The sequence below is a fragment of the Rhinolophus sinicus genome, chromosome 11 (genome assembly GCF_057876585.1).
Source record: "Rhinolophus sinicus isolate RSI-liver-muscle chromosome 11, RSI-T2T, whole genome shotgun sequence".
NCBI lineage: Eukaryota > Metazoa > Chordata > Mammalia > Chiroptera > Rhinolophidae > Rhinolophus > Rhinolophus sinicus.
Window position 1 is genome coordinate 22,086,824 of NC_142511.1, and position 13,100 is coordinate 22,099,923.

A 13,100-nucleotide genomic window follows, 5' to 3' on the forward strand; every position below is an offset into this window, starting at 1 on the left:
ACAGCCAGGGAGGGCGGGGGAGTGGTGTGGTCGCCTAGCAACCGAGGCACGCCCCGGGAAACGCCTCTGCGCAACTACGCAGCGACGCACGGGGGCGGGACCCGAGGCCTGCCGTGGCGCAGGCTCCGGAGGGTCCAGGCGGGGAGCCGCGCCCCAGCGCTGGGTGTCGCTGACGGCGAGCTGGGTGCGGGGGCCGCGGCCCGCTGTGGGGAGACAGGCTCCCGCGGAGGATTGTGAAAGTGGCGCTTAATCCCCGTTTCTGCCCCAGAAGTCTGCTGCCCCTTAGCATGTTGCAGCCTGGAGTGCTAAAACGTCTCTTGAATATGAATGAAAAATGAATGAAAAAATGTGTAAGTTCTTAGACTTCCCTGCTGCACCCCCACCCTCAGGGTAATGAGTGGCGTAGGAGGGTAATAATAATAGACCCAGTTAGTGACGCTGTACCAGCGCTTCAGAATATTGCATTGTTTTATTGAACCTCAGTAACTATGCGAGATGACAGCCCGCTTTACAGTTCTCACTAGGATCCAGAATTTAAGCTGAGGATTTTCTGACTCCCCTGCAAGGGGGTGCCACGGATGCTAGGGCTCAAAGAACCGTCCCATGTACGAGGAAACTGAGGCCGGAGCAGCGCTGCTTCCTCAGGACCATCTAAGGCAAAACCTGCACTAGAAGTCTGCGGATTCTCAGCCTTCCTCCTGCTGCTCCAGGCCCCCTGCAAATCTCTCCCTGTCGTTTTCTTTGGAATATGTGTGTCCGTGGGGGGGGGGGGGGGGGATCGGCAGCGGGGCGGGGGGAGGGGTGAGGGGAGGGGTCTTCCTTTTCTGAAAAGTTAGGACACCTCAGCAATACCATTGTTAAGCAGATTTTGATAGTTGGAACGAAAGTGAGAGAAAGATGTTAAGATACCTAGAACACAAGTGTTGTTTTCTTAAGCGTGGCACCCCATCGGGTTTCCTAAAACTGTAAGGCCAGAGGCTGCCCGACCCTCTTGGAGAGAACCAAGCGCCGAGTTCTCCAAATGCTGAACACGGGCGCCACCTGGTGGGACCTGGGGACTCGTTGTCCCAAACTAGCGTAGCATAGTCCACAAACTGAAAATTTCCGTCCAACGCTCATTTCCGTGACAGAAAATCATATTCCCTGTTCTCATGCCTCCAATTAAACATGCCCTTAAAATCCAAAGGTTCTTCACTTTATAAATTAAGAATGTGTTCGTTTGGGGAACTTTATTCTTTGTGATCAATGTTGCTTTAGTCTCCCTGATATAGATATAACTAAAAATGTTTTCTTCCATGATGATTTTTTTAAATTTCTAATTTTATGAATAAGCTTTTGTGATTTTTTTTGTCTCCCCCCAACCAGAGTAATCCTGCTTTCGTTTGGGTTTGTATTTGGGCTCCCATGGAAGCTTTTGTTGGAAGAAAGCTCCATGGCAACCAAACGGTTGAACTACATTGTTGCTGAGGTCCCTTCCAGTTCTAAGATTGCAAAATTCTATTAAATAATCACTGTTCTTAGTACTTGTATGGACACCTCAGACCACTTTACTGCCCTAAACATTCGAATGGGACTTGCCCACAGGTTTTCTTATTACCTTATTCTGAATCCCTGCTTTGAGAGAATTGGATCTCTTGTCTGTGTTCCAGACATGTCTCTGTGAACCAACCTGAGGTAACCCTGCTCCCCTTCCTGCCCCTGAGGTGGGAAACACAAAGGCTCCCTTTCTCTTTAGCCTATTTCTCCCATGGTCAAGGGAGGGATTCCTTGAGGTTGCTGGAGCTTCATAAATCTCTAACCTTAGTGACCCAAGTACTTTCCAATAGGTCTTCAAAGAACCTGTTTTAACAGTGTTCTAGGTTAATGTCCAGTGAGGGATCTAGCAGGAGCCTCCGTGCCCCTCACTGAGCTGCTGCTCTGTGCTCTCTAACTTTTGAGCAGGCAGCTTCCACTCCATTCACTCCTTTGCTTCCCCATCCAAAGCCTCACTTAAGAGTAATTCAAAATTGACATTATCTTTCGCCACCTAAAGCCAGATTTACCTACCATGGATTAGCCAAATATCATATAAGATATCCATCTGCCCTTTGAAGCTTGTCTAAGACGTCTGCAAAATAAGGAACCTGTAACAAACAAATTGAAAAATGCAACTCTTCCAGGACCCTCAAAAATCATCAGAATATTCAGAATGTGACAACAGCAGTTTCAAATGCCTAGGTTAAGAAAATATTCCTGTGGCCACGTTCACTTGGAATTATGTGATGAAAGAGTTGTTGGTGGGTTAAGTTTAAATCATTTCATTGCTATGAATTATTCTTCTCAGCGTGATGTGCCATAATGCACAGTATATGAGTCACAAAACTGGAATGCATTAAAATAATCATTTGGGGAGAACTTGTGAAACTCACTCTTTTCCCCAAACTGTATCAATCTCAAATTCACCTGAGCTCCAGAAACATGTACCTGCTATTGCTTCAGAAACACAGAAATCTACCTCACTGAAAAACTAAAGCCGTGTCCTATATTCCAGGAGCCTCAGAAAAGTGACTCTCTTCTGAACTTCATGCCCTTTCTTTTCCCACTCCCTCTCTCTCTCCCATAAGCTTTGAAAGATGCCCCTGTTCACACTTCTGAATCTTAAAAACAAAAACAAAACAAAAGAAAATCCCTGTGCTTCTTCCGGTACTTTAGGCGCTTGGTTCTGTGTCTCCGAAACCCTGAAATTTGTCCTTGTTAACTCCAGAAAAGTCCATTTCTTTCCCCCAAGTTTCTGCCACCTCTTTTCACTTGCTCCTCCTGAGTCAGCATGACCGGTTCCACCTACAGCCCCTGAAGAGCCACATGAAACTATATTTCTGAAGTCTTGAAACCTAACCAAATCTCTTTCTAATCATCACTACCTTTTATTAAGTATTTATTATGTTACAGGCACCATCTGAGGTACTTAACATACATTTTCTCATTTAAAACTGACAGCAGTCCTGTGAGATAGATATTGTCCCCATCTTGCACTTCAGACAGCAAGCTCAGAGATTACAAACTTGTTCCAGGTCACCCCGCTGGCATGTGATGAACCGGAATACAAACCCGGGTCTGTTTGATTCTAAAACCCAGTCCCTTGAGTGCCTGTGTGCTGCCTGTCTTCCCCGGGTCTGTAGGGTAGCCCAGGCTGGATGACTGGGTCCTTTGAATTCTGTGAGATACAGTTTTTCTTGATCTAAGATTCTAAAATGTGGTAGAATAATGGTTCCCCAAAGATGTCCATGTCTTAAACCCAGAACCTGTGACTATGTCTCCTTAAATAGCAAAAAGGGACTTTGCAAATGTGAATAAGTTAAGGATATTGAGCTGGGGAGATTATCCTAGGTTATCTGGATGGGCCCAGTGTAATCACAGGGGACCACGTGACGTGGAAGAGGAGGCAAGAGGGTCTGAGAAGGACCGTGGAAGCAGAAGTCAGAGAGAAAAAAGGGGATTTGGAGATGCTTGTTTTGGGTTTTGAAGATGGAGGAAGGGGCCACGAGTCAAGGAATGAGGGTGACCTCTAGAAGCTAGGAAAGGCAAGGAAACAGATTCTTCCCTAGAGCCTTTGGAAAGAACACAGCTCTGCCGATAGCTTGATTTTCGCATTTCTGACCTCCAGAACTATGAGATATTAAATCTGTGTTGTTTTAAGCCACTAAATTTGTGGCAGTTTGTTACATTAAAGCTTAAGAGCCTTGGGCACTGTGGTAGATTAAACATGAACACACATTCTTTGCAGCTGCTCCCAGTAAGTGGTGGAGACTCCTTTCCTAGTTCTTTTTTTTTTTTTTTTAAGATATTATTGGGAAGGGAAGAGTGTGTATTTCTAGAACTTTTTAGTTATTGGGGGAAGAGTAGTGTGTTTTTCCCAGGACTCATCAGCTCCATCCAAGTCAAGTTGTTGTCCTTTCAATCTTAGTTGTGGAGGGCGCAACTCAGCTCCAGGTCCAGTCGCGGTTGTTAGTTGCAGAGGGCGCAGCCCACCATCCCCTGCTGGAGGCGAACCGGCAACCTTGTGATTGAGAGGACGCGCTCCAACCAACTGAGCCATCTGGCCACCAGGGAGCTCAGTGGCAGCTCATTGACCCCACTCCAGTGCGGAGGGCGCAGCTCGCTGGCCCATGTGGGAATCCAACCGGCAGCCCCATCATCCAGAGTCGCGCTATAACCAACTGAGCCACCCGACCGCCCCTCTTTTCCCAGTTCTTGAATATGGCTAGCCATGTGACTTGCTTTAACCAATAGAAAGTGATAAAATTGGTTATGCGTGTAGTCCTCAGGAGACCCTACAGATTCTGTGTCATGCTCTTAGATGTTGCCACCATGTGGAGCAGTCTGAACCTGCTTGCTGGGAATCCTCAGCCAACACCACTTTCAAACAAGTGAGAGAGGCCATCAAGCAGAGTTCTCCTGCCAGATGACAGCAGCCACATGAGGATTCCAAGCAAAGCCAGCAGAAGAACCAAGTTAACAAGCCCTCAAGAATTGTGAGCAAATACTATAATTGCTATTTTAAGACACTAAGCTTTGGGGTGCTGCAATAAATAAATGATATGGGTACTTTTGAAAAATATTGGTTTCTACCTACCCTCCATCCCACCAGATCTAATGATTGAGAATCTCTTGGTAAGGGGCTTCACCAATATTTTTGTTGCAGATGTTGTTCATCAACCAGGTTTGGAACTCCCTAGGGTACCTTGGAGACCAAGTCTTACTGGACCTTGGACAACTACTATTCATGGCACCTGGGCCAAGGAAATCAAATCTCTGTCACCTAGTATACAGGTCGGGACTTTTTCTATTGCAGTTGGGTATCAAAAACCCAACTGTAACCGCTAAAAGAAAATATATTATAAACATTTTAAAATAATTTTTTCAAGTATTAAGGGTTAAATTCAGGTGTGGTTTGTGCCTGTTCTCTCTCCACTTCTTGTCTCTGTACTTCTCCATGCTGACTTCATTCTCGGGCTTCTTCTGTGCAAACAGGATGGCTACCACCAGTTCCAGGACCAATTCAGTGGGAAGGCTCTCTCAGAAGTCTCCACAAAACCTCACTGTATACCATTGGCTTTGATTGGATCCATCCTTGAACCAAATCTGTGGCCAGGAAAGTGCAATGCTCTGATTGGTCAGGCCTGAGTCACCTGGAGCCTACAGCAGTGTCTGAAGAACACTGAACAGAGAGGGAGACAGTGATTCTCCAGAGAAAAATTGTTACAGTGGATTCCAGAAAAGGTGTAAATGGATGTTGGGCAGCAAAATAGACATTGGAGATTAGCTCTACTGGTGTCACTTAAATCCTGAGCCACATCCGGATCACCTGGCTACAGGAAGTCTTTCACCTTCCTAAATCTCAAGTGCCTGGACACCAGGCTTTGAAATGCATCTCACCATGTCATCTGAATGATGAAAGGCAGGATGCAAGAAAGGGGCCCTCAAAAATGTCCCCTCCCCGCCACGCTCTCTGTAAAACAATTCATGAAGCACTTCCCCTGTGTGATCATTTAAGTCCAGCAACTAAGGGCCCTGCTAATATGTTTCTATGTACATAATCCTCTAATTTCATGTACCTCTTTGTATTATAATAAAAGCTGGATTAAGGGATACTCCAATCAAACATTTCCCCCAGGAAGCTAATCCATTAGGGGAGTTAAAATTAACTGGAAATGTACAAAGATGGAGAATATTGTTTTTATTTGGATTACTCTCGTGGAGACAACCATATGTGTCTGGAAGAAATACTTGGATAAGTGCCTTGTGGGAACAGTTGTGGGACAAGAGTAACAATCCCAAAAGACATTCAGAAAAACTGATGATGTCTAAAGTGCCCTCAAAGGAGAATGGGTCCAGTAGTCTGCAGGGATTTGGGAGTCTGAACGCTGGAGGTCTTCCTTTCTGCCCTTTGCCTACCTCTGCCCCTCCTCTAAACAAAGAAGCCAATATCTGGGTTAGAGGGAACTCCAGGTATTTCCACTGGCCCTGATTATTATGATGGGTGCATGGGTCTGTCTCACTTTTTAAGACAGGAACTTTGTTTTACTAATAATTTTTATATTCCCCAGGTCAAGCACAATGCTTGACACATAGTAGGCTCTTAGCGAAGATGTTGATGTCACCAGAATTTTAGGAACTATCCCCAATCAATGGTAATCTGTGTTAATATCCACTACTCCCAGCAAAATTTTACTTGCTTGTCACCCTGACGCGGGGGTCTCCTCACTTTTGTTTGCTTGCTTGCTTTTTGAGATAAAGGCATACTCTTGCTTTGTGAAACCTAGAAACACAGTCCTTCGCTGAGTGCCCTCGAGGAACAGGAAACCAGTCTCCAGTGGACCCTGGAAAATAACTTCTTTCCTTCAAGCTTCCAGAGTGCATCGTGGGGTTCGCTATGGTCCAGAGCCCTAAGATGCTCTCGTCCTGAGCAGGTTTTCTGGGATACAGACAACACTACAGAATTGGGAAGTCACAGTTTTCCACGAGGAAAAAAGACATCTTTTAAAAAGTCCTCTTATAATACACCTGGTTTGCGCTCCTTAACCAGTCCAAGCATGAAGTTCAGGAAAGATACACTGAGAAGAGCATTTGAGACCCTGCTCCCCAGCATATGTCATCAGTTTGGCTCAAATAAACTCTTATGGAAAAAAAAGGCACACTAAGTTAAGAGCAATAAGTCCTCAAATCGCATATACTTGGAAATGTTATGGCCCTGGGAATTGGAAAGTAATGGAAAGGAAACTTGACTTTTTAAAACCGAACTCTAAAAGAGCAATGAGAATGTTTTTATTTTTCCCTGGGATTTGACAATTAGGAGGCAAGGTATTACATACTTTCATACAGCCTTTGATTAAATAGCTTCATTTGTATATTACCCACACTTCCTATGAAATATCATAACATTAAAGTGATCCAAAACCATAGTTTCAGTTTCCTGTACTCCAGATCTGTACACCAAAATCAGACAATATTCATCAGGTGTCTTTTATAGATAAGGCCCTTTGTTTGGTGCATAGAAGTTTCCAGATCTTCACCCCCACACCATGATCCCCATGGATGCCCCCTCTTTCTCCTTTGTTTTTCAGTTACCAAGAAACAATATTCTTACCTCACAGTCATCAAATTTATACCTATTATAGGAATTTAACAATTTCCATCCTGTTTTCCTAAATAGTCTTTTCTTCTTTGGCTCTATCCTGCCTTTCCTGGACTGGACCTCACAGGTCATCAGCGTATTTCTACTATATGACCAGACCTGTAGGTAGGGTATGAGGATGTCGTACGTAATATTTGGGACATACTGATACTAAAAAATAATTCGTTTTTTCACCTGAAATGCTAACTTAACTGGGCACTTTGTATTTTTGTTTGCTAAATCTGACCACCCTACATGTAGGGAATAAAATCTTCCTCTGGAATACTCTGAATTAGTCTTGAAATCTGTTCCTGGAAAAATCACCCTAAGTAACTGTGGGGACAGAGCCAGGAGTGCACGTCTTCCCACCCCTCCACGGGGGTCCAACTCTCTGGCAGCTGCTCCTCCTGGTCTTCCTGAGACTGAGAGTTCAGACGCAAAAACTGCTCCATCACCCTTCGGAGTGCTTTGGCCAGCACTGTACCCTGCTCGCTGCGCCATGTGTCATGCAGGGAGACCCTGCTCACTGCAACCATTTGTCATGCGAGGCGGTTTGCAGGGTCTTTGGTCCTGCTCCCCACATAAGAACACAAGACATGGTGAGGCCAAAAAGGAACACCCACAGAGCCATAGGTAGGGGAGTCATACCACTGTATTCTCGCTGGCGGCGTCCGTCTCTCAGCAATCCGCCCTGCTAACTGCAATCTGCTCTTGCTAGCTCAGCCACAATCTTCTTGCTGGCCCCCATTTTCTGCTAGTGTAGACACGTATCGTGTGGGGTGTCATGCGGGGCCTCTGGTCCCGCTCCCCACATAAGAACGCAGGATATGGTGAGGCCAAAAAGGAACACGCATGGAGCCATAGGTAGGGGAGTCATACCACTATATTCTCTCTGGCGGCCAGGGAGACACACACAGTAGTAGCCACACAATCCACAGTCCGCCATTCACTTCTCTGCCTGCCAACGAACCAACCAATCAACGCAGCCCCCAGTTACGTCAGTAGCCAATTGGCTAACCGGTTACAGCTGATGGCCAACCAATCACAGTCGATGGTCATTCACCCCCTGAGCCAGCACCACCCCACACGAGGCTGAAAGCCTGGAAACTGCTCTCTGGGACTCTGTCCCCACAACATGGCAGTTATATAGTGGCCAATGGCTCACTGGTTACAGCTGACGGCCAACTAGCCACAGCTGATGGCCATCCAATCACAATTGATGGCCATTTACTACCCGAGCCAGCACCTTTCCACGTGAGGGCGAGAGCTTGGAAACTGTACTCCTGGCTCTGTCCCCACATCTGTCTTCTTTTCCTCAACATGACGCTTCCAGGATTCGCTCATATGGTTGCATATCTTAGTAGTTCGTTATTTTTTTATCAAGGAGTAGGAGTCCACTGAATAGATAGACCACAATTTGTTTATCCAGTTACCTGTCAATGAACATTTGGGGGGTTTCCACTTTGGAGCTATTGTAAATAAAGTTCCTATGAACATTGTGTACAGATCTTTTTTGTGAGCATATGTTTTTATTTCTCTTTGTTGTCCCAGGGCTGTCTCTTGGGTGTCCGAGGGCTGCTGCAACAAATTGCCACAAACTAGATGGAGGGGAACAATAGACATTTATTCTCTCACAGTTCAGGAGGCCAGAAATCTGAATCAAGGTGTCAGCAGGGTTGCTTCCTTTTGGAGGCTCTGAAGGAGAATCTGTTCATGTGTCTGTCCTAGCTTCTGGTGGCTGACAGCAATCCTTGGCTTGTAGCTACATCACTCCAGTCTGTTTCTGTCTTCACACGGCCTTCTTCCCTGTCATTAACCATCTATAGCTTGAGGGACAGTGGAGTGGATGGTGGTAGATAAACAGGGAAATGGGGTAAGCTAACCAGTTGGAATGAATACCTCTGTGACAATTCCTGCCTTTACCCTGAATTTATAGGTTTTCTGCAGGCTGGGCCTCACCACCCCTAGACTGGGCTGCGATCACTGAGCAAAGAAAGGAAAGAAAGCAGACACCAATGCTTGCAGACATGAAGCTGATGTCCCTGACCTTCTTCCCATAGTTTACTCCCTCTGTACATCCACCCCTAAACATCCAACCGTCCCATACTCTGGGAGTGTTGTCCAGTCCCAGATTCTAGAAGGTATCTTGCCTGCAAGTCCTCTGGAAAGGAAATATTAAGCAAAAGCCAGCCTGTCTGGGCTTGGCTTTGCTGTAGAGAGCACAAAACTAGAGAAAGTCCGACATTCAGAAAAATACTCACAGTACTTGTACCCTGGGCCTCTTTTATTTAGGGCCTCTGTTGTGTGATCTGTGCAGTTTTACCCTAGGTGTGATCACAGAATCCAAAAGGACAGTAAGCATCAGCTAAAAAGGAGTATTTCTCTTAGGCTCAGGTATCATTCGAAACCCTGACTTTGAAGTTTAGGAAGTGTCTTGACTTCGCCCCAGGGTTTTGAGTCTAGACTGCCAGTCCTCTGCCTGATCTGCTCTCTTACAGTCACAAGACACGCACGTCTGACTCCAGGGCTTTCAATCGCCTCAGGCACCGCCTGCATTTGCCTTTCCCTTCTCCCTGCCACAGTCATCAGCTCCGGAGCTGAAAGGTCCCTGGGAACACGGATCATCTGTTAAGGCAGACTTCCTTCATTCACGGCGTTTCCCAGAGTCCATCAGGGTCTGAGAGTTTTCAATGACAGGCTTCTACCACAGGTTGTGGAAACACCTTCACCTCAGATCAATTCTTCCAGATCTATTCCAGGCAAGGAAACAACTGTAACTTTCTGAGATGTAGACGGTTTTATTTCGGAGCAGCTGTAAGATCTTTTTCTCCCCAATGCTACTGTCTGAGGGTTCCTACTGGCCTCACTGGGATCCTCCAGTTCATCAGCTTTTCGGGGAGGCCCTACAGAAGAAAGGAGATTTTTAAAAAAAACAACAACCCAGCAGAATATGTAGCCGGGGCAGTCCCAAGAAGAGAGAAAGGACAGGGGGGCCTCATACTTACAAAGAAAGTCTTCACCCTCCTGAAGAAGGGAACAGCCCAAATCTCACAGGGTACGTGGGGCAGGCCGCCTGGAAAGTGGGTGAAGTTGTTCTCAGACGACGTGCCCTGGTCTCAGCTGGCCCCTACCCTGGCCAGGGAGACCAGGCAACAGAGCAGTGCTGAGCTCGGCATAGCAGAGCTCTGTTTTCTGTAAGTTGGCCTTGTGGTTTGGTTTTGCAAGAGCAAGCCCCTGATGTGTAGACCTTCACCTACCGTGTCCCCTTTTTATATTGTGGGTTCAGTGAGCCCTCTCATTTATAAAAAGCCAGAGTCATTGATTTCCCGGCAAAATTTTTTTTTTCTGATTAAAACTCCTCCCTTCCTTAAATCTCTCCAACTTTGCATTAGCCAAACATCTTAGGCTTTTAAAATTTCAGTTTTCAGGGGGATGTAAAGTACAGAATAGGGAATATAGTTAATAATATTGTAATAACTATGTATGGTGTCAGGTGGGTACTAGACCTATTGGGGGATCATTTTGTGAGTTATATAAATGTATAACCACTATACTGTACATCTGAAATTAATATAATATTGAATGTAAACAGCAATTAAAAAAAATTTTTTTAATTTAAAATTTTCACATTGTAAGCAAAAGAGCTAGTGGAGGATGATTTCCTGAGAGAACAGCTGGGTTGCATATACCTGTGGATTCTGTACAGTAACATGGACAAATTGGCTATTTCAGGATGCACTAGCAGTGAGAAATGCTTGGGATCCTGCAGTAGCTATGCATGGCTGTATAACAAACCACCCCCAAGCTTAATAGCCTAAAATAACAATAATTATTAACTATCTCACGGTTTCTGTGGATCAGGTATTCAGACATGGAATAGTGGGACGGCTAGTCTCTGCTCCCTGATGGCTGGGCCTCAGCTGGAAAACTTGAGAATGTGTGGGGTGGGGCAACTTGCCCAGGGCTGGAGGCTGTGCCTCCAAGGTGGCTCAGTCACACGGCTGGCAAGTTGGTGCTAGCAGGTTGGTTCCCCTCCACATGAACTTCTTTATAGGGCTTCTCAAGTGTCCTCTCAAGATGGTGGGTGGCTTCCTCCAGAGCAAGTGTCGTGCGGGGGACCCTGCTCGCTGCGCCATTTGTCGTGCGCGGAGGCCTGCTCGCCGCGCCATTTTTCAGGCGGGGCGGCCTGCGGGGTCTCTGCTCCCGCTTCCCACACAAGAACGCAGGATATGGTGAGGCCAAAAAGGAACACCCAGGGAGCCATAGGTAGGGGAGTCATACCACTATTGTCTCACTGGAGGCTGGGCCCACTGGACGCGCGACCTGCCGTCTGCCTTTCCGCCAACCGACTGACCGACGACTCTCCTCCACTCTCTCGACTCTGTTCCTCTCCTCCCTTCCGCTCTCCTCGGCTCTGCTCGGCTCTTCGGCAATCCTCGGCAATCCTCGGCAGTCCTCCGTAGCCGCAGCAGTTATACCAGCGGCCAATCGGCTAACCGGCCACAGCCGACAGCCAATCAGCCACAGCCGATGGCCATCCACCACCCGAGCCAGCACCCTTCCCTGTGAGGCCGAGAGCCTGTAAACTACTCTCTGGGGCTCTGTCCCCACAGCAAGGAATCTAGGAAACCAAGGTAGAAGCTGCACTGTCTTTTTAAAAAATTTTTAAATTTTTATTGGGGAATATTGGGGAACAGTGTATTTTTCCAGGACCCATCAGCTCCATGTCTAGTCATTGTTTTCAATCTAATTGTGGGGGGTGCAGCTCACTGGCCCATGTGGGAATCGAACTGGAGACCTTGGTGTTATGAGCACTGCATTCTAACCACTGAGCAAACCGGCCGCCCGCTGAGGCTATGACCTAGCCTCGGGAGTCACATACTGTCACTTTGGCCATATGCTATTGGTCACAGAAGTCATCCCTGATCTCGTGTAGGAGGTGACCACACAAAAGGATGAAGACCACTGAGGGCCTTCTTGGAGTCTGGCTACCATACTCTTCCCTCTGCCGTTCAATGATTGATGTCCCTCTTACATGCAAAACATATTAACACCCTCCCCAAGTCCTCAAAAGTCTCATTCCTTTATCTGCTCAAAATTAAGGAACTCATCATTTAAATCAGGTCCAGGTGTGGATTATGCTCCTCAGGTACATTTCCTTCAGTACAGCTGCTTGAGTACAGTTCTTGATCTGACGACCTGTGAACAAAAGACACAAGCTATCTGCCCTAAATAAACCCAACATGCAATGTTGTGACAGACATAGCACAACCACTGTGGACACTCTCTAAAGGGGAGAAAATGGGAGGCACACAGGAGTCCCTGATTATAGCGAATATGAAATCCATCAAGGTGCATATTGCCAGTTTCTTAATTAGGGCTAAAGGCTTGTGAATGACAGTTCTTGGCTCTACCCTCTGGATTTTACTTCTGCTCTTCCTTTTTTATGAGATTGCCTGTGTTTGCAACTGACCCAAGAGTGGGGAACAGGCACTGGAGCTGCAAAGGGAGCACTAAGGAGTCTGAGCTTGCTGGGCTCAGTTTAGCCAGCTTACCTGGCAACAGGGCCACCCAGGAGGGAGCAGGCAGGATCGTGATGCAGGCAGAGGAGGTGGGATGATGCCCACCTGAGGAAAGGGAAATCTTGCTCTGCCAATGGGGAGGCAGGATGCCATAGTACAGAATCCCCCTGGCTCTTGCCTCCTACTTGTCAACCATGAATTAATTTTTTTAGGCTGATTATCTATGCCTTTTTGTCTAGGACATCTGGTGTGTGTAACAGATTCCCCAGCTTGAAATTTCTAGTATTCCCCTGAATAACCTTCCTCAGATTCTGGACAGAGGCTTTCTTGTTGGCTATGCTGCAACATGCCTGGTAAACAGCAGAGTCTAGCATTCCACCCCTCAAATGTAGCTAGGTGGGGACCCAAGGGAACAGGGTTGTGTG

The 13,100-nt window shown here is 46.6% G+C and overlaps 1 long non-coding RNA gene across 1 annotated transcript; it reads left to right on the forward strand.

Annotated features, from left to right (window-relative positions):
• Positions 1 to 97: 97 nt before the first annotated feature.
• On the forward strand, positions 98 to 4,814 carry LOC148756638 (uncharacterized). The gene is made up of 3 exons (XR_016022766.1): positions 98 to 350; positions 4,337 to 4,511; positions 4,682 to 4,814. It is a non-coding gene; the product is annotated as an uncharacterized LOC148756638 (long non-coding RNA).
• The last annotated feature ends 8,286 nt before the right edge of the window (positions 4,815 to 13,100 follow it).